Source organism: Lissotriton helveticus, chromosome 2_1 (assembly GCF_964261635.1).
Source record: "Lissotriton helveticus chromosome 2_1, aLisHel1.1, whole genome shotgun sequence".
Classification (NCBI taxonomy): Eukaryota; Metazoa; Chordata; class Amphibia; order Caudata; family Salamandridae; genus Lissotriton; species Lissotriton helveticus.
Window position 1 is genome coordinate 129,690,910 of NC_136059.1, and position 27,092 is coordinate 129,718,001.

The following is a 27,092-nucleotide window of genomic DNA, read 5'->3' on the forward strand; positions in this document are numbered from 1 at the left end:
ACATATTTCCAGGAATAATTAATTCAGTTGGCTGAGCTGTAGCATTTGTACCATAAGCAATTTCTTAACCACGCTCCATGTGACCCAAAAGTACACACCTAGGATGAGCCATAATACACAGAAATGCAGCTTCTGAATTATTAACATAAAATATTGGATCAGCTTATTGATGGGCTCCTGAAATAACCTGAAATAAAACACTATTAACATTTATATTTGAATTACATTATTCATTTAAACCATATCCAACCATGCAATACATTCACCAAACCTTTAGCCATGAACAGGTATGAATTTTATGCTATGTTCTTCATACATAAAACACAAAATATTATAACATTAATTCATTAGCAACTCTTGAGGAAAACTGTAGCAGCTGAAGGAAACACTGAAACTGAAGTTATCATTTCCTCATGGTGTGATGGTGTATGTTGTTCTGCACGTTTCAACGCTTCACTCATATGGTTACTGTGCAAGAATAAAATGTAATGCCTTCGGTCAAGGTGATAGAAGTTTAAAAAAAAAATACAATGAGGTATGGAAAGTTTAGCAATTTTATCATGGTGCCTACATATTCAGGGATAGATGACTTGCATCTGTACTGTCACAACTGTGAAGAGTGGAAGAGCTTGAGTCATGAATAAAGCAATTGGCATCCAATGTGCTAGACATTAGGAATTGTGGGTCTTAGAATGTGGCAAGGGACACCTAGGAAATAGCAGTATTTTCACTCTGACTGCACTAGAAAGTGGTAGTCCTGTGGGTGCTCAATAGACATTAGAATCTCAATAATGCATTGACTGAGGAGCTTCATAAATTTGGGAACCTTAGGTATATGATGACAGCTAGACTGGGTAGCAGATGCTGAGCTCTTATGCTCAGTATATCACTAATGCTCATGTCTTTGGAGGGTATCAATTTTCATATATGCAAGTGAAGATGAAATAAAAGCAGGCAGAGGTGGCAGGAGGTCCACAACAACATATCTTTATCTTAATCTGATCACCCACGTACCACTTTCTCTATTATTAGAGAAGTCACTTACAGGAAGGCTCAGAACCAACTATACTTTGGTACATAGGTGCAAATTACATCAGTGCAGACATCAATCTAGAATTTCTCTCAGATAGTGAACTCTTACTTAACTGTCGCTATTTGAAATTCTAACCCTTGTAGGGGTCTTCCATTGACTAATTCTTCAAATAAGGATCTTTTGTTCAATTAATTGGCAGAGGGCATCACTACAAGTATTTTTGCTGTGCTGCCCTATGCCAATTCGAAAGGGCAGGAATGCACTGTATCTATAAGATGCAGTGCATTCCTGTCCTTTCAGTTGGTGCACAATTTGCAGTCTACTGCCACGCAGGCCCCCTGGCACCATGGTGCAAAATTGTCGGCATTGTTGGAAGGATTGTTTTTTGTGCAGACATGCAAATTATTCCTGCAGAAAAGCAATCCACAGAGGCTTTTTCCTCGTTCTAGGTGTACCGCAGAATGAACCACAAAGGAAAAAGGAAAAACTAGGACAAATTAAAACATTTCTCCATGTTGCTCCTGCTCAGGGAAGGTGGAAGGTTTTGTTGCCATCCCAGGTCTATGCAATTTTGAAAACTTGGGGCAGCCCAGAAATCTATGAGTTTTGAATGGGAACACTTACACAATGCACATGGAGCACCTCCTTGAGGCAGACTAAGGCGACACAGTGCTTTGCACTGCCTTATCTTACTCTATGTCTATGAGGCAATGCATAGCCATGCAGGTTGGCTTTACGTTGCATCATAGATGTAATTCAGAGGCCTGCACCACCAAAGCATAAAAAACAGTGATACTCAGGCAGCGCATGCCTCCTAATTATTAGCCTGGTTAAATGACAAATTAAGCCACTGAAAAACAAATATTTTTCTCCGCGCCTCTGCCTTCTGAAAATCAAAACAACCACTTTGCATGTTAAATGTGTTAACCTGGATAATAATTTGTTTGTCAAACAAGAATAAGCCAATGCAAGTTCTGATAAGTGGTCTTTCCTATTAGAAGATGATGCCCCTGCCCACATTCATGATGCATATCCAAACTAAAACCATTACTCTTTTGGCTATATTTTCAGCCATGAATTTACCATAATCTGCCACCACCGCAGGACATGACCTCTTCCTGGCACTTTCAACAGTAATTTGCTCTTTACAATATATGTTTTGGAATCATTACTACTGTAAAACCCGAGCTGCCGTGGCTGAAATAGGCTGGGCCATGGCCCTCAAGTAATGTGAGTATTCCCTCACTCCCATTATAAAAATCTCATACACACCATTGTTGTTTTCTATTGGTGGATACATTTTTTGTTTATGCATTTCCCTTAGTCAAAAGCACTGAGCAGGAAGTGAAGCAGCATTTATGATTTTTAGGTTGCATACCAAAAAAGGAAAAATTCAGGTCTTTTTTGAGTTTCAGTGTGCCGAGCCATTGCAAATATTTAACTGTATTTTTTCATTAAATTTGTCTTCTTGCTTTGATATACTGTATTCACTTTCCATGTACACAATTCCTACAACACATTAGCTTTGGAAATGCTCAGCAGAGGTTGGTTGAAATGTTTAGCACACCCTGGTAGAGAGTAAGAAGATCTTCACACTTAAGGCCTAATTTCGATGTCGGCGGACCATCGCGGTTTTGGTGCCAACTGATCTCTGGGCAGCGGTCCAGACACCACAATTATAATGCAACTAAACATGGCGTGGCTGCCTACTCCCATTTCTCTATGGGAGCTTGTACTGCGACCTTAAACTGGCTTTAGCATATGCTCCCATAGAGAAATGGCAGAATCTGTTCATACCTGCATTGATTAATGGGGAGCACCATAGGTTCCCACTTGTCCCCCAAGCAGAGGCCACAGGATGAAGGGGGCCCTGTTAATGGCCCCCAATGTTGCTCTGTGACAGGATTTTCCTGACAGAAAGCCTGACATGGAATGCCTGCCAAAATCCAACATTGTTATCCCTAAGGCGGAAATGCAATCTATACTAACCACAGGCATGCCTCCGACCGGCCAATGGGCTCCTTAAGCCCGCCGGAATCCATTCAGAATGACTGGCTTGATTTACTTTCAAGTGCCTGCATGGCAATGTGGCGGTCAAAAGTGAAACATGCTCTGCCTGCCTTTGGCTTTTACACCTGACATAGTGCCTTTTCTTAACTTTGCATTTATTTTTCCCCAAATGCTAACATTGTGATAATGATCAAAATCATGATTTACCATAGGGTTAAAAAAATTATCCAGTTCATCAGCCAATCACAATCCTCAAAAATCAAATGTGGTTATAAGAAATCCCTAAACTAAATTTAACTGGCAATATAGTGTTCCCTTTTTAGGCCCCATTCAGCATTTTTCAATCTCTAATATCTCAAAAATATATGAACGTTTTCACACTAAACAATCAAAAACACACTTTTGGAATAAAACATTCATGCCATTTTTGGAGTCTATCAATGCTGATGTTTGTGTTGCAGAAATAAGAAAAAATTCACATTGGAGCTAAAATAGGAAGATACACCTTTTATGACTTTCCATTTAACTTCCTTTAATTTGGTCCCATCTTACTCATTCAGTGTGACCTGAGACATTCCTGCACTAAGCTTAACTTTCTGATGTTCTGCTAAATGTCATGCTGATGTATTTCTCAGTATCAAGGTTGTAAGTGAGAGAATCCTTTAATTCCTTTCGTTTATCTTCTTCCTTCCTGGAGGGATCAGCTTCACATTTGACTTGCAAATTACAAGCTAAACCTCATGAATGTCTACCACATTTATTTATTAGTAAATGTACTCTTATTTGACCTCCCTTTAAATGTGTCCCCCTTGACAGTTGTGCATGAAACGTGTCATCCGAAAAATAAGCTAAGCGTGCTGTCCCGGATGTACTAATCCTCCAGTTCAAAATTATGCAGAGTGGTTCTTCCGTACTATCTAGTGCTAAAGCTGTTTTGTGCTTGATAAGTGCACTTTTCTCAGCACAAAATCTGGCTGTGGTCACTTTGTGCCAAGCCCAGCATTAAGGGGGACATTACTGGTTTAGTGCAAAACCTAATTTACTAAAATATCCACACTGAGCTTTTCGCAAAGCTACCAATGAAAGAAGGTGCATAAGGGGAAATATCTTTATTTCTTTCAATAAATAAGACATGCATGTGTGTTGCTGTATACAGAAAGAACAAAAGCTTTAGCACCGTTTGAGTTTGCCTGGGCTAAGTAATTTCAATTTAAAAGGCATGTATCCAGGACAAATAATATGATACTATGCACACTCGCCATTGTGTCATGTTGCAAGGCTGAACGTTGAAAAAGGTACACTATTTGTGTGGAAGTCCATGAGATAATAACATCAGCAAAACACTCTTAGTAGAGATACTTCTGCCCAGTTTCCCCTCCCTGCAATGGAGTGGATTAAATGTGAAAACCTTTTCTTTGCGATCCATCAAACAGTGCAAATATTGCAAACAATCTAAATATTTTATCCTTCAGTCCCTTTAACTTTACCCCTATTGGATCAATACTAAACCAGAAATTCCTCTTGTGAGATTTTGGGTTGTTGGTTGAGGTAAACTCTCGTAAGGCCTGCAACCGCAATTCCCTCTCAGAGTACCTTGACGCAAAAGCAGTCAACTTCACTTAGAGGCAATGTATAACGTATTGCTTCAGCACACAAAAAGTAAAAAAAATCCCATCAAGTTAGACAAATTAAGTTAAAGGTATTACATGATTTGACACCAAAAAGACAGAATTCCAAATGGTAAAACCAGTTATGCAATTACAAAGGTGTTAAATAAATCAAGTGCTAAAATTAAAAAAAAGGTACAGTCCGACCATATCTGTTCAAAGTGGACCGGATCAAAGTTCAGATTGGCCGCTATGGCACAAGGACCATATACAGGACTGAGTACAGCACAATGGCAAAGTACCTTGTGGCCTGGGCATCAAAATTCAAAGTCCTTGCATCATTCTGCCCTGGGCAAACATAGAGGAGTCATAGATGAGGAGTACATGGTACCAGTGGTACTCAGTGAACAGTTGTTAAGGGGGTCATCAGAGCCTGAAACATTGTATCTGCCACACTAAATAGCCCATGAAAATTACTGACTGCAGACCTGCATTGCAGACTGCAGGCGCAGTGCCTCCAGTTTGAACTCGATGTTTCCCTCACCATGTGTGGCACGGTCAAAATGCGTTATTTAATATGTGTCAGTTACCCCTAAGGAATGCCTCCTCAGTCCATTAGAGAGGGTGAGTTGTGTTAAAAGTGTGGGCAATAAGTGAAAGCTTATATGTCCCTATGGTTTCCTATAGTGGCCTTTACCGTTAAGGTCTATTATAAGTGATAGACAGTCTATAGACTAGGTTAGGCCTGGGCAGAAAATTCCATTCCACTCACAGAAGTTGCGAGGTTTGGGCATTTTCCGCGGAGAACTCGGGGATGTTAAAACTTCTACAATCTGAATTATTTCTTGTTCGTACATTAAAAATGCGTTCTCGCGCATGCGGTAGCGGCTTACTGGATCCCTGCATTTGCCGACAAGTTTTCGTATCTGTTCGCGATCGCAAACACGTCATTCGACCCGGAACAGGAAATAAGCATTGCAAGCAAGATGGCCAAACCATTAGCGACCACTTGGGCAAGTTAGAACACGCAAAAACACATCACGAACAGGCGAGAAAAGCAATTTCTGCGTCTTCGCAAAAGTTCATGCGTGCTTGCTGAGATTCAGAGCAATTTCGAAGCAAGGGCGAATTTTACAAACTTGCGGTCCGCGAATTTGCGAATTTGCAAACTCGCGATCCGCAAAATTCGCGAATTTGTGCGAATTTATGAATTTGCTGTTTTTGCCAGTTCGCGAGGGTTTTGTACAAGTTCGGGAATGCAAACTTACTTGTGTGGTCGCAACGGTCGCGACCATGTTGTTTCTACGTGTCCAGCCTGTTAGCGACCCTGTGGTTCATCACGGCCACCCTCCGGTTCATCACTGCCACCCTCTGGTTCTCCAATGCCACCCTCTGGATCATCACTGTCCCCCTCTGGTTTATCGCAGCACCCTCTGGTTCATCACTGCCACCCTCTGGTTGATCACTGCCATCCTCTAGTTCATCCCTGCCACCTTCTGGTTCATCACTGCCACCCTCTCGTTTGCCACTGCCACCCTCTGGATCATCACTGTCCCCCTCTGGTTTATCACAGCAACCTCTGGTTCATCCCTGCCACCCTCTGGTTCATCACTGCCACCCTCTGGTTTGCCACTGCCACCCTCTGGATCATCACTGTCCCCCTCTGGTTCAAGGCTGCCACCCTCTGGTTCATCACTGCCATCCTCTGGTTCATCCCTGCCACCCTCTGGTTCATCCCTGCCACCCTCTGGTTCATCACTGCCACCCTCTAGTTTGCCACTGCCACCCTCTGGATCATCACTGTCCCCCTCTGGTTTATCACAGCACCCTCTGGTTCATCACTGCCACCCTCTGGTTGATCACTGCCATCCTCTGGTTCATCCCTGCCACCATCTGGTTCATCACTGACACCCTCTCGTTTGCCACTGCCACCCTCTGGATCATCACTGTCCCCCTCTGGTTTATCACAGCACCCTCTGGTTCATCCCTGCCACCCTCTGGTTCATCACTGCCACCCTCTGGTTTGCCACTGCCACGCTCTGGATCATCACTGTCCCCCTCTGGTTCAAGGCTGCCCCCCTCTGGTTCATCACTGCCATCCTCTGGTTCATCCCTGCCACCCTCTGGTTCATCCCTGCCACCCTCTGGTTCATCACTGCCACCCTCTCGTTTGCCACTGCCACCCTCTGGATCATCACTGTCCCACTCTCTCATTTGCCACTGCCACCCTCTGGATCATCACTGTCCCCCTCTGGTTTATCACAGCACCCTCTGGTTCATCACTGCCACCCTCTGGTTCATCACTGCCACCCTCTGGTTCATCAATTCCACCCTCTGGTTGATTGCTGCCATCCTCTGGTTCTTCCTTGCCACCCTTTGGTTCATCACTGCCACCCTCTGGTTTGCCACTGCCACCCTCTGGATCAGCACTGTCCCCCTCTGGTTCAAGGCTGCCACCCTCTGGTTCATCACTGCCACCCTCTGGTTTGCCACTGCCACCCTCTTGTTCACCACTGTAGATTATGGGGGGAAAGCAAAGCACACCTTCCCAGCCTCAACTGAGATTAATTAATTTGGGGCTGGTTAATGTGTCACTGAATTTGTGCTTCAAGTCTGGCACCTGCTTCCTTAGCTGTAAGACCTTCCTGTTGCAGTTATTTTTTTTACAGGAGCAATGTGCCATACTTGTAACTATTCTCTGACCCTGCTTTGAGGGTCAGGACAGGGTCAGAGAATAGTTGAAAGTAGGCAACTGAACTCTGGAGGGGCCCCTCAGGAAGCACTACAGGGAATGGTTACAAATTAGTTTGAACTTTTGCACCTGCTAAGTGCTTTCAGTTTTCTAAAATGTGTTTTTCTTCCATTTCGCGAGATTTGCGGGACGCGAAAGCGAACTTGCAATCCGCAAATTCGTGCGAATTTGCTGATTTCTCCTTTTTTTGTATGTTCGGGCGTTTTTTCTTTTTTTTTGTGTGTTCGGGCATTTTTTTGCTTCTTCGCAGCGCATCAACTCGGAGGTTGCCCATGAGGTCATGTACGGGCGCGGCCATCTTGTTTGCGTGATGTGTTTCCGTTTCCGGCCGCTCGTTGCGAGTTCACGTTGTATGCTGCGCGCGATTACGTATTCGTGCGCGTTTTTGCGTGCTCGCGGGGGCAATATCGCGCAAACTTACCCACGCGGTCCTCTATGGGCGCGGCCATCTTGTTTTTCATTCACTGCTATGGTTTTGGGCATGCTACCTCTCTATCCACCTTACATCTTTGCAATCCTATGTTTTTCTGAACTTTTTTTGTTTTTTTTTTGCTTATTATCTCTCTCTTCAATTTCAAATCTATATATTTTTTTTTTTTTACTTTTTGTTACTTTATTACCTACTTTATTTCTTTTGCTCTCTCTCTTATTTTTTTCACACCTATTCTTCTTTCCTTCTTCTTGTGCCCAGGACCATAGCTAAGGGAGGCAACAAGGGCAAGGTGAATGGCCCAGCCCCACGTACCCGGCTCCCTTGCGGGCATTGGAGGGGGGAGGAAGTGCAGCCCAGAGATCTTTTCTGCGGTGGAGGTGGCCGCCTTGCTGGTTTTTGTTCAGGTCCACCTCCCTAAGACCGTGGCAGCAGGTGGGCGGATTGCTTCCGGTTACGGCCTCCGGGAGCATCGCCAGCTGTGGGACACGGTGTGCCGGCGCATGCATAAGGAGTCTGCTGTCCGGCGCACCTACCACCAAGTGACGCACCGGTGGAGTGACATCTTGGACCGGGAGCATGACCTCGTCGACCTGCTTGGTGTGGAGATCCCTGGGCTTGATAAGTAGCTATTTAATAACGACTTTTTTTTCCTTCTGCTCTGTTATATTGATAATCTATTTTTTTCCTGAAGAGTACGAATGCTGCTGATTAGATTACATTGCAGGTAAATTAATGTTTAAATAGCTTCTGTTATTGCAGGTGCTCGCCTGGTTATTGGCATTGCTCCTTTGCTTACTTGTTTGCAACTTTTTAGTCATTTGAGAGCATTACTACGTAATGCTAGAGACAGTAGACTCAAGTCTAGTCCTTCTTTGTACTCCAGCTGCTGCCACTTTGAAGAGATAGTGGTGGATTGATATGTTGAGTATACTATTTATTACTTGTTATAGGACATTTGTTAGTGGTCTGCAATCATGATGACGGACTGTGTCTGTCACGCGACGTCTCGTGCTTGATGGCAGTCGTAGTAGAACCTTTTTGTTGTTGATGTAGTTAGTGAATTACATAACTTTCCTATTAGACGGTCTGCGAATCCTGCAATACTGTACTACTATCCTCTTAGTTGACCAGATCAGATGTAATTGATGTTAATTTGTTTCCCCGACATTATTTTAGATTGAGTACAAAGAAATCAAATATTTCCCAAAAAACAATCATACATGTTGTGTTTCTTTATTTCATGATCACCAGCAGAAACTCCCAGGGGCAAGGTGACGGCGTCAGAGACTCCGGTGGCAGAAGTTGGACAGGAGCAGTCCCTTCCAGGCTTTTCTGCTGGCCCCACTAAGTTGTCTTAATATTATCTTAATGCTTATACTTCCCTAACTTTTACAGCCCCTATTTATTATAAACTGGTTCCTAATAAATAATAATTCTATGTTTTACAAAATAGTCTTGGATCTTCTTCTAATGTAGACTACTTTCTACATTCTTATCCTGCCTCTACCATCACTCTCTGTGCTACTACTATTTACAATTATGAGTCGGTCTGTGTAGGTAGCTAAGCTTGCCCATTCGGCAAACGGTGTGAAACAAAACTCTGATACAGCAATAGCTCTAGGCACTGAGTGTAGTCCTCTGGGTTGCCCTTGCTGTCTATTCCAGTCTTCTTAATGTAAGTGCTTTGACAATTTGCAACAACAAAATGTAATTGTTTACACCAACTAAAAGGTAGCAGTGTCCTTTTTTGATTTGAGAGGAGCACATCCCATACCGCTAGTGTTTCAGGGACTATTCTGCACACAAAGAAGTATGGACAAGATGATAGGTGCAGTTCGTCTTTCGACATACCTCAGTCTGAACAGAAGTTGAACCCCCAATCCCCTGACCGACTATCTAGAATGTCTGACCAATGATTTTTATGACCCAGAAGAACAGAAGAAGACTACCTCCGAGTCCCGGCCTATCTGAGTCACTGAAACATGACTGCCAAGTGCAGTAGTTCAAACCTTTCCGCTCACTCACTCTTAAACAAAAACCTCACAGTGTTTGTTAGTTTTAAAGTTTTATTTTCAAATAAGAAATGAAAACACAGTACTGCTGGTGATGACTTACTAGTAGTTGGAGAATTGTCTGGCAGAAGGGCAATGTAATCTTCTTTCTGTAATGAGAAAAATGGTGCCCGTTAAGCAAGCATTCATCAGTTGTCATAAGAACAAGTGTAGCATTTAATGGAATTAGCATATAAAAGGTTAACACCCTCCCCAAAACCGTTACTTTTTTTCAATCCCAGTTATAAAAAAAAATGTGTTATGTAACATTTTCTTCCCTTACGAGACAAAATAGGGGGTTGTGTATGGCATTTGAAAATATGACATGTTTTTCCTAGACGTCACAACATCTGATGCGGCACAGATGACAACCAGTGCCGGGGCCAGCAGTGCGGAGGGGTCCACTCAGGATGGGGCGGCGCCAACAGGAGGAGCTGGGGGGAAGACTCAGCGGCGGCGGACGGTGGTAAGTTATTATACTCCTTACTTATTGAAATATTTTTGAGTAGCCTCGCAAATGAGTGTATGATGTACTGTACGGTAGTACACAGTACACTAGTATAAGTACACTGTATTGTCAAGAACATTTACTAATTTAGAACTACTTTTTGGACTATCACGTAGAAGACAGTCAACCTTGACTGTTAATAGCATTAGCTGCGGTACTTCTCTGGTAACCAATGGCCCCCTCTATTTCACTTCAACTCAGCTGGCCAATTTTCATTGTGATTTGTGAAGCCAAGTCATATCAGATGGAGTTTAGGGATGTGATGAACGAAAAGTTAAAGAAGGGTGAAACGAAGGACGAGCGAGTCTTAATATTTATGACTGTAAAGAATGGTTTTGTTGAATGCAATTCAACATAAGAAGACAGCGCTTTCCAAAATATAATGAAAAGGGTGTTAGTTGGTTTTTGAAAAAAATAAATCTTGGTACATTTGAGACATCAAGAAGAATCATAGAGGTACTTTCGAAGCCTGGATGTTATCTTCTTTATCCTCTTTGTCGATAGCAGAGGTGTATGATGTAGTAGAGCAGACGCTGAATGGAAGAAGTATGGCCAGTGGCAGTGCCACCCCTATAGAAAAGTAAGACATTCAGATCCCCACTTGAATGTACTGCTTAAAGTACTGCGAGTCTGCATCATCATGGCCTGTGTCTATATTTCTTGGGTGAAAGCAGAGTGAGCTGCCATTATGGCGGTGAGCACAAGTTCACGTACCAGTGATTTCTTTTGCAACCCAAGAGAAAAAAAGTTAAAAAAAAGGCCTTTTTTGAGTACTCTCTGACTATGTAAGTAGTAGTGAGTCCACCCATAGTGCTGCTAGTGGAATTCCTGAAACTCCCAGTAATGTCACAGGCTTACAAAGACAGTGGAAAGATACATGCCAAAATGTTATACTGTTACAACAGGTATCTGTGCACACGTCGCCTTTTACAGAGTAAATGCTGTAGGTAATCAAACAACACAACCAATAGACAAACAATGTGGAAGTAGTATTGATAGAAGTGTTTCTTCAATTCAGATTTTATCCACCACGCCCAGCCAACACGTGTTTCGTCAGGGCTAGTAGCCCGCGACTTCATCAGAGCTCCTGCGGGCAGCGGTTCCAAAGCTATTGCCACAATGGCTAGGTGCTCTCAACCGCTTCCAATTCCGACCCGGCTACCGGGTAGTGTCGAGGTTCTCGCTGATTCGTCTCAGCCGTCTCAGCTTTACAGCGTCTCCGCGTGTAAACTGTAAATGACTTCCGCATTTACACGCGGAGACGCTGGAAAGCAGTACGTCTTAACCTGCCGCTCACACGGATACTCCTATGGTGTGTCGCATCTTTGGTATTAACCATCACACGGACGGCTGAGACGAATCAGCTAGAACCTCGACAGTACCCGGTAGCCGGGTCGGAATTAGAACCGGCTGAGAGCACCTAGCCATTGTGGCAATAGCTTTGGAACCGCCTCCCGCGGGAGCCCTGATGAAGTAGTCGCATGCTACTAGCCCTGACGAAACACGTGTTGGCTGGGCATGGTGGATAAAATCTGAATTGAAAAAAAACTTCTATCAAGACTACTTCCACATTTTTGTCTGGTTGTGTTGTTTGATCACCAACAGCATTTACTCTGTAAAAGGCGACGTGTGCACAGATACCTGCTGTATCAATTATGTTTGGATCTTGGTTCTAATTGGAGGTTTAGGTTCTTCCTCCTATCTGGGGCACCCTCAAAATAGTGGTTAGAAATTATAAATAACGTCACATACGGGAGGCGCCAGTTGTGGATCGACAATCAAAAAAAACCTGGTCCGTTATCCTAAAAATGTTATACTGTGTTTGCTACTTGCTGGTGTTACTTATGCTGGTGTTACTGAGTGTCAACTTTCTGTTGAATTATTTTGACTTTATGTTAAAGACTATTGGCTACAGTATTTTTCTTTCTTTTTTCATAGATGCTACTCCCAAAAAGCTCACCCGTAAGGAGATGGCTGTCCGGGCCAGGGCCCGTAAGCTGGAGGCTATTTGTGTCGAGTATCGACGGTTGTGGGCTCGGGAGCATGAGGAGGAAACTACAACAACCTCCACAACATCCTCCTCCACTGCCCCCGGGTCCACCAGCCACAAGCCTCCAGCCAAACGGAGCCGTGGCACGACAGCCTCCCGCCGCCGCCGCACAGCAGCAAAAACACCAGCTGCCCCCCCCAGAGCCTGGATGGTACGCCAGCGCCGCCTCCGATTGCGAGTGGACTACCTGGACCATCAGGTCCGGGACCTCTGCAAAGAGCTGCGGGACGTGCAGCACCAGCTCTCTAAAGTTAAACGCCACCGGAGGAAGTGACTGTCCCTTGTCCCTTTTTTAAAGACTGTTGGGGGGTGGGAATTGGGTTTTTGGGAAAGGGTACATTTTGATTTTTGGAAATTGGTTTGGTTAGGGAGGGGGGTGAGTTGGGGTAATTCTATTTTTGTGACGACAACAACATCCATAATTTGTATTTCTCAATTATTATATTTTTCATTCAAAAACACAGTATACGCGCTCATATTATTTTGTGTGGGGGTTGGCGGTGGTTACTGGACGTTTGGTTTTTCAAACTTACCAGCATGAATGAAACATCTTGTCCTAAATGTACCAAAGTGCAAGTAACCGAGTTAGTCAATTCAGTAGCCCTACTACTGTACTTTACTAGTAGTACTGTTAGTCTCTGCTCTCCTCCAAACTTAGTCCTAGCCCATTATTGTACTACCTCCCCAATATGTTTATCTTACCTGTGATTTGCGAATCACGGTTGGTGAATAAGGTTGGTTGTTGACTTGAATCCTCGACGGATGCAATATCATTGTTGTGCTGGTAGCAGTAGTGGTACACACTGGCAGTCTCACCATATGAAAAAAAGAGGAAATTAAGCATTGAGTGGCCTGAGCGTAGCATTAGAAACAGTACAATAGATAGTACGGTACAGAACAGTGCCCTAAATTGTAGCCTAAGCAGTGCCAACGTAAGGTAAGCATTAAGCATTAGATTGTTCACGTCGTGTAGGAGGAGGATGTTCTTATTATCAATCCAGGATGGCGCACATGAACTTCTGGTTGCTTTGACCTTATCCTCCCCAGCAAGTGTGTGGAATTTATTGTTGTTGTCAGTCACACATCATGAAATACCACACAGCCCGGGGGAAGAGGGTTAGGGTTTGAAAATTGGATGGGAATGGGTTTTTTTTTTGGGAAAGTTTGGTAGAGAGGAAAAAAAACACAACATGGTCAGTAATACAACAAATGAAGAGTAACAAATCTGTGGATTTGAAGATATCGATAAACCTTTAAAGGGACATAAAGAAAGTGCACTACTGCATGCGAGAAGTTGTTTGTTGGTAAATGGATGGTTAGCTTACTGAAAAGTAGTACTACTATTTACTGCAACTTACTAGTAACTACGAAGGAACAAGTTAGCAAACTTGGCAGTACAGGGCTGCAGTCATTACTCAATTTCACTTGCCTCTCTGCCCTCAGACAATAAACACTTAGAACATTAAATTAGTGTTAAACATAGCAAAGACGTATCAAATAGCTGGAGGGATGAATTTGAAGCAGAGATCAAACAAACACACAGAGTCACACTCGTAGAAGTAAGTTCAATTTCACAAGAATATCATTGAAAAGATAAGGAGAATTTTGGAAACTGTTACTGTTTTTTGTAGTGGTCCCGTTGAATTTGTAAAGTCGATGCATCCAGCCATTCCTCTTACTCGCGGTACTCCTTCATTCCATCGGATGCTCCATCGATCAATCTTGGTGACCAGGCACACTGTCCACTGCCTGCCTGATGGGTATTTGCAGATCGCTAATTGTACGCCTGAGTAGTACATCGATGGCACAGGGTAAAAGCCTGCCTGTAATTGATGATGGAAAAATACAACAGTAAGTGTTAAAGACACCTCGGAGAAAAAAATATGTAAGGCACGCTGTGTAGTGCAAAAATTATACTGTCACTTTCAGAGATGACAATCCCCAAAATCTAGAACACCCCACATTACCTTCCCAAAAACGTGCAGAATACTGCTGCTACCTCACAGAGGCCTAATTTCAAATCGTGTCAAAACGCACTCAGAAAGTATGGCCAAAACCCCCCTTTCCAACAATGGATTATGTTCAAACGATTAGACATTACAACAAGTTTTCCAAGACCCCACCCAGTCGTAAAAATCTATAACCCCCGCCCAAACACATGCAATACAATACTGCTAACCCTAACAAGCCCTAAGTTAAGAATAGTGGCAAACGCTTTCTTTCACTAGGCAAAATCCACCCTTTCCCACCATGGATTTTCTTCAAACCACTAGTTGCAACCAAGATTACACATTCCCACGAGTGCTGTAAGACCCCAGAACCCAGTTGCAAAAATCTAGAACACCCCCAAACACATGGAATACTGCTGCTAGTGCTACCCTAACGAACCCTAAGTTACAAAAAATGCCAGTGCCACCATGGATTTTCTTCAAACAACTTGCAACCAAGATTACACATTCCCACGAGTGCTGTAAGACCCCAGAACCCAGTTGCAAAAATCTAGAACACCCCAAAACACATGGAATACTGCTGCTAGTGCTAATCCTAACGAACCCTAAGTTACAAAAAATGCAAAAGGCTCTTCAGCATGGATTTTGTCCAAACCACTTTTATCCGGTATTAGACCTTGCCAGCAATGCCCCAAGACCCGCCAACCCACCCGCAAAAAAGCACAACACCCCCACACAGGCAAAAAGCAAAAATGGCAAATCTCATACTTACAATATTTTTCGGCCTTCTTTCAATTCTGTCCAAACGCGCTGTGCAGCTAGGCCATAACTCCCGTTTTCCACCATGGATTTCCTGAAAAACAAATGCAATCAAAATTAGACTGTGCCAGCAGTCCTCCCAGACCACAAAACCCACCCACAAACACCCGGAACGCCCCCAAAGAGCACCTCAAAGACAAGCAAGTCAGCAAAAACGCAAAAAAGTTTTCGCCTCCGATTTTGTCCAAACCAGTTTTATCCGGTATTAGAGCTTCCCAGCAATGGTCCCAGAGCCGTCAACCCAGGCGAAAACAAGTAGAAGACCCCCAAACAGCCAAAAAGCAAAAGTACAAAAATGGGGACTTTGTTATTTTTGGACCAATTTCCAAAATCACTCCGCGCGCGCTCTGCAGCTAGGCCCTAACTCCCCTCTGCCTCCATGGATTTTCTTCAAACCTCTTGCTATCAAAGGAATTACAGGAAAAGAAAGAGAGGGAGAGACGAGAACGCAATTTACAGGTTAATGGTCAATTCCCTATCAGGCGTCCTCTTTATCCAGTCCTTACTAATGAAACGGATGATTTTTCATTACTAGATCGGTGTCCGCCTCCGTATGTCGTACCTACGGCTCCGAACGAGGACTCGGACGAGGATAGTGATCGAACACAGCGTACCAGGTTACATGCGGAACGAGCTGCGGAATTACGTTCATTTGCACGAAAATTAAATATTAATACTGTTACTGTTTCTGACGTTACTGAACAAATGGAACAGTGGCCTGATAAGGAACGACTGTATTTTTTAGATCATTTTGGAAATGAAGTTGTTGAGCGGTATAGAAAATATTCTCTCGAGTTAGAACCAAAGGAGATATCCAAGGGTTGTGAGAATTTTCGTAAAGGTCTTTTTGTTCTTTCAGATGCGGACGACTTCTTCAAATGTTTGATTGAACTGCGTAATGAGGCGACACGACTACGGGAGTTGGAAAAGTCGAAGAATTCGTCTACGTCTGGAGCGACGGGGATATCCAAAGAATGCCCTATCTTTGAAACAGATAAGATCGCTGCGATTAATGTTAGACCTATGCGAGAAGCTGCGCCTTTATATGTCCCTCATAAAGGGGATGGCACAGATGATGATAAGAGATCAAAAGACGCGAAAGGGTATTTTGTATATAACTGGGTTTATACGCCTTGGAATAGAGCAGATGTTATGGCACTGAAGAATGCGTTACCTGATCCCCGTAAAAATCCTGTGGCTTTCTATGAAAATGTTGAAAGTGCAATTTCTTCGTGTATCATGACGTTAGTTGATATTGATCTATTTTTTGGGTTAATATTGCCCCCTGACATGTGGAGAGCGATTCGTAGGTTTGATGACCTCACGACTCTCGGGCCACTTGGAAAGATCTTGTTCAGGCTGATTTAGATAGAGAACCAGCATGTAAGCCGTGTCAATTAATATTAGACCTTCCAGGGGCCATACTAACAAAACTAAAGACTCTTGCTCCCGCTAAAAAGATTGATTGGACTATATTAGCCTCTTGTAAGCAGAAAGCGGATGAATCAGTTTCCGATTTTTTCTCTCGCTTCGAGGAAGCGTTCCATGATTACAGTGGTCAATTATTGACAGAAGATACTGGCAGGCATTTATTTGTTGATAAGTATGTGGCTAATCTCCTACCGGAGATTGCGAAACGATTGAAAACGAGTGAAAGTTCATGGACCACAGCGACCCCAGTTTCTTTATTGACTATGGCTCAATATTATGAAAGACAGGAATTGGAGGCGAAAGAAAGTAGTGAAAAGAAGGCGAAGGAATTGAAAACGAAGGTAATGTTAGCTCAGGTTCAGGCTACGAGAGGGAACACTAGAGGGGGACGAGGATCGTACAGTAATGCTCCTCCCCCTCGTTCTGACATTTCTGTGAATCAATGTGCATACTGCAAACAGTTTGGGCATTGGATTGCAGACTGTCCGGTGTTTCGAGAGCAGCGTAATTTGAGGGGGCGAGGAAGTGGAAGGTCTAGAAGTTATTATGGAGGGTCAAGAGGAGGTTATGGCACGAATGATCGTGGGGGATATGGAGCGAGGGGTCGTGGTCAGTCAGATTATAATACGTTTGATAATCGCAATCAATATCAGATAAATGAGGGTGGTCCTGCTGAACTACGGGATGAGCATTACGCATAGGATTGCGTAGGATGGGGTGTGGAATCGGTTGAGGTACCAGTTGATCAGAGGGGTCCATACATAGAAGCACATGTTCTGGGTTCCACTGATCAATTTCTGGTCGATACAGGAGCTACTCGTAGCGCTTTGTCCAAATACTTGGTTCCAAGGGCTCCCCTGTCTGGCGAGGTAATTACAGCAATAGGGTTCGATGGAACACCTACTTCTAGCCCATTGTCTCAACCAGTTGCATTTCATGTCGATAAATTTGCTGCCCCTTGTCCCTTTTTGTTGTCTCCAAATACACCAGATAATATTATTGGACTCGATATGTTAAAACACTTTCGAGCTACTATTCGCTGTGCCCCAGAAGGAGTGCGAGTTGTGTTGAATGAGAATTACCCAGACTTTGAGCGAGTGTGTTTTCTCCATGAATCTGAAGTATTGGCCTCCTTACCGAAAACGTTGTGGGCCACTTCTGACACGGATGTAGGGCGAATGATAATTCCTCCAGTGCGTATTACTGTAAAGGAGGGAGTATCTCTGCCACGTGTCCCGCAATATAAGATTTCTAGAGAAGGTGAACTTGCTTTAATACACATTGTAAATGATTTGATTTCGGCAGGAGTAGTCGAGGAAGTTCCTTACAATGTTTGCAATAGTCCAATTTTACCGATCCTTAAGAGAGATACAGATGCTAAGGTTTACCGTTTCATTATTGATTTGAGGGAAATAAACAAGATAGTAGTGCCTCAGTACCCGGTGGTGTCTGACATCACCACATTGCTTACGTTGGTTCCACCGACGGCAACTACTTTTACAGTCATTGATTTGAAGAATGCCTTCTTTTCGATCCCTGTACATCCTGACAGTCGATATCTATTCGGCTTTACATTAAATAATAAATCGTACAGATTCTGTCGAGTTCCTCAAGGCTATACTGAAAGTCCTAGCATTTATAGTCAAGCATTAAAAAGACAGCTTGATTCCTTTGACTTACAAGAGGGAGTGGTTCTCATTCAATATGTAGACGATATCTTACTTGCTGCAGACACGCCAGAACAATGTGAGAAGAGTACCTTTTCCTTGCTTTCCTTCCTGGCTAAACATAATCATAAAGTTTCGAAGAAAAAGCTACAATATTGTAGACCAAAGGTGACCTACCTCGGTCATCTTTTGTCTAAGGAGGGCCGTGCATTGACACCAGATCGAATTCAAGCAATTCTAGATACTCCAGTCCCTCGCACTCAGAAAGATGTTCGCGCCTTTATAGGTTTGACGTCTTTTTGTAGGCAATGGATATTGGGTTTTTCGCATATCGTTAAGCCATTGTTGGCATTGTTGTCTAAAGATACACTGATTTCCATTGAATGGACGGATGAATGTCAGAATGCTTTTGAGCAATTGAGACAAGCTCTTTGTTCTGCACCAGTGTTGGGTACACCTGATTACACGAAGATCTTTACATTATATGTACACGAGAAGGATGGGTGCGCATTGTCAATGTTAGTGCAGACACACGGAGACAAACAGAGGCCTTGTGCATACTTCTCGGCGGTACTCGACCCTGTGGCTCGAGGATTGCCTGGATGTTTTCGAGCAGTTGCAGCAACAGCAGTAGCGATACGACAAAGTGAGGGAATAGTTTTGTCACACAAATTGTTGGTGCTAGTTCCCCATGCAGTAGATGCGTTACTGAATCAAACGAAAACACAGCATCTAACTAGTGCCCGTCTGACAGGATATGAGCTAACGTTGTTGGCGCCGCACATCACACTAAAACGATGTGCAACATTAAATCCTGCTACTTTATTGCCGGATCCTGTTGCTGAGACCCAGAAGGAAGAACAACATGATTGTGTTTTTCTGACTGAGGAACAGACAAAGGGTCGTATCGATTTACAGGATACGCCATTTCCAGATGTAGATGGGGAACTGTGGGTTGATGGGTCATGTGTGAGGTTACCAGATGGTACGACTTCCGCAGCTTATGCGATCACGACACTTAAGACTGTGATAGAAGCAGCACGGATACCCCAAAAATCGGCTCAAGCGGCTGAGTTGATAGCCTTAACGAAGGCATGTGAGTTAAGTGCTGGACTATGTGTGAACATTTACACGGATAGTCGTTACGCTTTTGGAGTAGTGCATGATTTTGGCCTACTTTGGAAGGAACGAGGATTCCTGACTTCACACGGAGTACACATCATGCATGGAGAATTAGTACGCGATCTCCTGAATGCACTGTTATGCCCAAAGAAAGTTGCAATAGTCAAGTGCAGCGCACATAAAAAGGTGACGGACAAAATAGGACAGGGCAATGCTTTTGCAGACCGCATTGCGAGAGAGACCGCTATGCTGAAAAATAATTTCCCCATGTATGTGGTGAAGTCACAAGCTGAGCGGTGGCATGATGCTAGAGAAGAAATACTCGATATACAGAAGTCAGCATCAGAGGCAGAACTTGTGAAATGGGCCATCGAGGGAGTACTGGATGATGAGGGTTGCTGGCGTAGTAAAGATATGGAGAGATGGAAACTACCCATGGCCTATTTACAAACAATGGTGCAAATGACACATGGACTGGCACATATTGGAGCTCTCGCAATTACTAAATTGCTTACACGAGTTTGGGAAAATGCTGACATTGCTAGCACGGCTAAGAGAGTGGTGCAGACCTGTCTGATATGTTTGCAGCACAATCCTGGACAAGGGACTCATACTCCTAAAGGTGGGTTTGTTCCACCTACTGCACCATTCGAAGTATTGCAAATGGATTACATCCAGCTGGAACGCTGTAATAATCTCAAGTATGTCCTAGTGGTGGTGTGTGCCTTCAGCAAATGGATTGAGGCTTACCCTACGAAAGACAATACAGCATTGACAACAGCTAAGGTGCTACTCAAGGAGTACTTCCCGCGATACGGTGTTTGTAAACTTATGTGGAGTGATAACGGCCCTCATTTCATTGGGAAAGTGGTGGAGTACGTCCTGAAAGGATTGGGAATAAAACAAAGATTCCATGCTGTCTTTCATCCGCAATCAGCAGGTTTAGTAGAGAGATACAATGCAACTCTGAAGCTGAAGCTAGCAAAGATAGTGGCATCGACATCTCTGAAATGGCCGGACGCTTTGCCTCTGGCATTGCTGTCCATTCGATCAGTGCCCCATTCTCGGTCTGGCCTCACACCCTATGAAGTGGTGTTTGGAAGGCCTATGAATATCTGGGGAGTTCCAAAACCTCGTTTGATACATGATATGCCTTGTATAATGATGAACGATTATCTGGCACGATTAACAAATGATTTGCTTTCTATTCATCAACAGGTTCGAGAGGCGCTCCCTGATAATTCTGCTGGTGAGGCTCACGATCTCCGCCCTGGGGACCACGTGATGGTCAAAGTCTTTGAGCGATCCAGCAGTTTGGAACCGAGATGGCATGGCCCTGAGCAAGTGCTGCTGGCTACGCGAACTGCCGTGAGAGTCACCAATAAGAAACGGTGGATACATTCAACGCACTGCCGACGTGTCTCTCCGGATCTGGTGAGCCCTGTGGTGCTATCTGACTACAGAAAGATTTTGGATACAGAAAAGAGCCCAGCTGTCACGCCTGATGAATTGGAGGGAGCCTTCCCGGACCACGTTGTTTCTGATAAAGTGAAATATAATCTACGCCCCAGGAAATAAGATTTCTCTTGTGCTCTTTTTGAAACTGGTTGGTGACCGCTCTGAGGTTTGTGAAACGGAAGCCGGGAATATCAAGGGGGGGGGATCAGTTCTGCCCAGTGTAGCGACACCCGTCTTGAATCCCGGAGAACAAATCAACGGCAGCCTCGGTTCAGAACCATCGTTTTATTTTTTCCCGCGTAGTGTTGTTTTTGAAGAAGTATTGTTTTATGAACTATGGCCTCTCCTTCGACACGAAAGAGGAGAATTCTTGGTGCTGTTTTGTTTGTTTTGACTGTAGTGGTGATCGCAGTATTAGCTTGGACTATAGAACTGTTGTTTCCTGTACGAGAACATTTACTGCCCACCACTCCAAGCCCGTCTGAACATTTTCATTTCACTCTGCCTTTTCATGAAGAAAGACATAGACAGACTTATTTGAACAACAGCTTTATTAAGATTCTGCATCATACTCATAATATGACCAATACGTCCAATTGTTGGGTGTGTGGAATGTTGCCCGGACATCAGAAGAAAGGAGGAACACCACTCATTCCTCTCCCGTTTTCTCATAATGGTTCTTGTCATGCTTGGTACACTCTTCTTTTTACTCTGCGATGGCCAACGAAAGGTGGACTACTTTTTCGGTTGAATAAAATATGCTATAACGATAAAGATGGCTATCCACACGCTGAAGGAACTAAATTCGAATGGGAAGAATATCGTCCGGACAATGTTTCTACACCTCGTGTATATACGAATCAAAGACTTATAAATGTGACGAGCATGCATATAATAACCGTTATCGATACAAAAGCAGATTTGTGTATCAGAAATAAAGGTACAATCCCTGTAGGCCGCAGTGAATGTAATATTACGCTTACCTTTGATACACCGACTGGAATTGCATTTGTAGCTTCACATAACACATATTTCATTTGTGGAAATAAGGGATACCATCGTCTACCATTGGGATGGTTGGGAACGTGTTATATAGCGTTTGTATTACCACCTGTGTTTATTGCTCCTCCCATGTATCACAATGATTATGTTTTGTACCATGATTTCATATTGAATAGAGTGAAACGAACAATAGATCTTGATGAAATAGACCAGACTGATACCACTTTACAACAATATGTAGATTTCAATTTGGGGTTATTTTCATTCGTAGGAGCTGCATTGAATAGCAGGAAGATAAGGCGGCTTACACGTGTGGTAGAAGCCGTTGCTAATGAAACTGCCTCTGCTTTAGGGAATATTACTGAAGAATTACAAATTACCAGAATTGTAGCACTCCAGAATCGAATGGTTCTAGATGTGATACGAGCTGATAGGGGTGGAGCATGCCGTGTCATCGGAAGTAGTTGTTGCGTGTACGTACCAGATAACTCACCTTCTGTATATGATTCAATTACAAAATTACATAAGATAGCTGCTGAGATCCACCCAGAAAATGGAACATGGACCTTTTCTGGTTGGTTCTGGACCCTGCTTAGTACTTGGGGTTGGAAATTATTAACTATTCTCTGTGTTTTTATTGGAGTACTATTTTTTCTTTGTCTATGTATTCAATGTGGCCCTACATTATGTTCTGTATGTATCACAGCCTGTATTCCGTCCAAACGAGCTATTGTTAAGCAAGAGAAACTGATCAATGATGAAGTATTGAAAATAATGGCTATTAACATTGAGGATGAACATTCTGACTATGTCCACTATGAGGTAGCTTTTGCTAAACGCTAAAAGGGCCGTCTGTCGTGTTTTGGCAGCTCCTGAGTTAGCGTTTAGCACAGCTACACGGTCTTTTCTGTTAACTTGACCAAAATGAACGGGGGCCATTTTCTTCCTCTGACTTCCGTTTCCTATGAACACGCTGCCTCGTGGTCAGTATGCCCTTTCGTCCTTTCTCGATACCCATGGTCACTAGTCTGCTCGGCAACAGGCTATTTTTAGTACTGGTCAAGCGCACATGCGCATTACGCACCAATTGGTCACTCTTTAGGAATGTTCACACTAACTGACCAGTGCTGTTGAAACTCCTCCCACACGTTGGCTGTGTTCCAAAAATGACCTTATATGTACCTAAAATGTGTAACTTGTAACCGCCTATCTTTTTATTACTATTAAACTGTATAAAAGAGGTCGCGCACCAATGTTCGGTGTGCTACTTCTTACATTGCCGAAGGGTGCTGTAGGAATGTATCACCACCCCATGGGGTCTTAATAAACTTGTCTTTTACCTTTTCCAGTGTCCGTGCCAACTTCTATACTAAGGCGTCCGAGAATTTAGCAGAGTATGTAGGCCTGATTTGAACCCAACACCACAGGGGTACTGGGTGTAGGTGAAGAAATGTTTGACGCTTCTTCCTCATCGTCATCATCAGATGAAACATCAACGGATACAGTTTGTTGACTTCCAATTCGGGCTTCCTTGATCTCCTTTAGGTGCGCAAGCAATTGGACAGTGTGCTGTCTGTTAAGATGACCTCGCTGGCCTCCGGTACCATAGTTGGTACCAAGCTTACCACGACTAACTGCAAGCTTACAAATGCTACAAATGGCTATGTTTTCCCTTTTTGGGCAAACACTAAAGAAGTCCCAAACTGCGGACTTCAAATGTCTGTGGGGGGCGGAGGAGGCGATACTGCTGGTCATGCTGCTAATGCCAGATGAAGTGGAGGATGTGTGTTGCCGAACTTTACTACGTTGTGCACTTGCATAACCACTAATTGAGGTGGAGGTGGATGGAGGTTCCTTCTGGCGAGAAAATATGGAAGCGGTAGGTGGTGGTGTACTAGTTAACTGCATTTGTGGTGGTCCCGTTGTCACGTCGCCATCATCACGCTCAGCAGCATTTCGGGATAGGGTAAAAATGTCTGTTTGCTGCATGCCCGCTGAGGCTGGAGTGACGCCTATGATGACTGCGTCGTCGTCAGGAGAGTCTTCATCAGCAGAAGTATACGCCACTTCTTCTTCAGCGTCATCATCACACTCCATAACTCTGAGACTTTCGGGGACCTTCCTTTTACGCTTAGCTACCTTTGTCAGATCATGGTGTGCCTCACTCTCAGACGGCAGTGGTGGTTCCCAATTTTCATCCATATCATCAGAAAGAAGGGAGCTTGAAGAAGAAGTAGACACCATCCTTGATCTTTTCCTTGTTGGGTATCTGGAAGACAATGAATCATCAGGAGGAGTGGCTTCCTCGTGTGATACCTCGGCTTGAATGTCGATTTCCTAATGTGCCCCTACTTCGGGAGGAACAACTATTGTGGGCACTTGTGCCGCTCCATGCACCTCTGCTTGCGCCTCTCCTTGCGCCGCCTCTCCTTCCACATGTACTTGGGCTTGTACTTGCACATGTGGTTGTTGTTTGCGGCTGTGGTTGTTGAACACTCGTCAGATGAGTTACAACAACCTGTGTTGATTGAGGGACATTGCTGCTACTTTCTTGCGATGAGCCAACATCACTGGTCGATGGTGATTGAACAACTATACTGGCTGCCTCTGCAGCACTCAAGGGCTTGGACCTAACCTGGCGTGGTGGTGGTGGCACTGAGCCCAATGGAGCGGAGGTGCTGCTCCCAGCTTGGTCCCCAGCAGACCCCGCTGCTGCTGCAGGCGTACTTTTTTTTCCCCAAAATAATGTGGCGGTCGTCACACCAGTCTCCTTGGTAAGTGGCGCCAGTTGCTTCTTCTGCTCCTTACTGGCAACTTTCTTGCTAGAGGAGCTACGGACAACTTTTTTTGGGGCCATCTGCTTCAGATGTCAGAACAGCAGGCCGCAGTTGCACAAGTTGCAGAGTTGTCTGTGGCCACACGTGACGTTGTGCTGCACACACCGCAGCAGGACTTCTTCTGGCACTGGTGGTTCTCTTGTGCACCTAAAAGCAATGGAAGACAGAGGAACATCAGTTATACACCCCAAAAAGTCGAAAAACACATAAAAATCAGCACAATCCCAGGCCATCCATGCCCTCAATGATGTCTAAATTCAAGAAGACACCCCACAGAAAGACTAGGCCCATGCATCACTCACTACCCCTGGGCATAATGGATGAAAGCTAGGCAAAATGGGTGCAGGCCTCAGAACACTGCCTGTCTTCAAAAGGGCCCCTTGCACCCCAAGCACATGGCCAGGGCCTGGCTGTACCAGCACTCAAAATGGCCACCACCGACATGGCCAGTCCCCCAACAGTAGACCCCAAAAAAACGAAAAACACACAAAAATCACCACAATCCAAAGCCATCCATGATGTTTACATTAAAGAGACCCCACAGACAGACTCAGTCCATGCACCACTCACTACCCCTGGGCAAAAGTCCCCAACAGCAGCACAAAAAATAAAAAATAAACACAAAAATCAGCGCAATCCCAGGCCATCCATGCCCTCAATGATGTTTAAATTCAAGAAGACACCCCACAGAAAGACTCGGGCCATGACCCACTCACTACCCCTAGGCATAATGGATGAAAGCTAGGCAAAATGGGTGCAGGCCTCAGAACACTGCCAGTCTTCAAAATGGCCCCTTGCACCCCAAGCACAAGGCCAGGGCCTGCCTGTACCAGCACTCAAAATGGCCACCACCCACATGGCCAGTCCTCATCAACAGTAGACCCCAAAGAAAACAAAAAACACACAAAAATCACCACAATCCAATGCCATCCATGATGTTTACATTAAAGAGAACCCACAGACAGACTCAGTCCATGCACCACTCACTACCCCTGGGCAAAAGGCCCCAACAGCAGCCCAAAAAATAAAAAAATAAAAAAAAAATCGGCACAATTCCAGGCCATCCATGCCCTCAATGATGTTTAAATTCAAGAAGACACCCCACAGAAAGACTAGGCCCATGCACCACTCACTACCCCTGGGCATAATGGATGAAAGCTAGGCAAAATGGGTGCAGGCCTCAGAACACTGCCTGTCTTCAAAATGGCCCCTTGCACCCCAAATGAAATGAAAAAGGAACTTGCTAAAGCGCACTGTGGCCAAGCGGCTTCCTGGCGCTGAGAACTAGTACCTGACTCTACAGAGCATCCGAGAGGGCTAACAAGGGAAGGCCTGGGCAAAAAGAAAAGTTTTCAGGGCTTTGCGAAAAGAGGGATAGGTAGGAATGGAACGAATAGAGAGGGGAAGACTATTCCAGAACTGGGGGCCAAGAACCGAGAAACGGGTACCCCCTGTTCGGGAATTGCGGAAGCGGGGGACTTGGAGAAGAGAGAGAGATGAAGAACGGAGAGTGCGAGCCGGGGTGTAGGGAGTGATTAAGGAAGCAATAAAAAGGGGGGCAGAATGGGTATAAGCCCGGAAGACTAAACAGGCCAATTTAAAAAAAGATCTAAAGTGCACAGGGAGCCAATGGAGGGACTTGAGTACAGGCGTGATGTGGGAGGATTTGGGAAGGTGGAAAATGAGACGGGCTGCCTGGTTCTGAATGGCCTGGAGCCGTCGAGTTTCGAAAGCCGGTATGCCCACGTAGAGGCCATTCCCATAGTCAAGGCGGGAGGTGATAAGGGCCATGACTATGGATTTAAGGGCGTCCGTGGAGAAGTATCGGGATATTTTTCGAATGAGACGGAGGGATAGGAAACAGGAGGAAACGACGGAGCTAACTTGGGCATGCATGGTAAGGTCGTTACTGACCTTGATGCCCAAGGTGCGAACAGAAGAAACCGCTAAAGAGGGGGGAGCCAAAGGAAGGGGGCAAATAAGTCGGGGACCAAGGGTTAGAAGGACCACCCGTGAGGACAAGCTCCATCTTATCCAGATTGAGCTTAAGATGGTTAATGCTCATCCATTCCGAGATAAAGACTACAGTGGAGCTGAGAAAGAGAGGGGAATCTGGAGAGGTGGAGAGATCAAAGACGAGCTGGAGGTCATCCGCGTAATTGTACACGGAGACCCCCTGCTTGCGGAGAGAAAGAATGAGAGGATAGATATAGAGGTTGAAGAGAAGGGGGGAAAGAGAAGAACCTTGGGGGACCCCACACACAACTGGGCGGGGGGGCGGAGAAGCCTGAAAGATGGACGGCCTGTGACCTGCCTTGAAGGAAGGACACCACCCAGGAGAGTGCTGCTCCCCTGATGCCGGC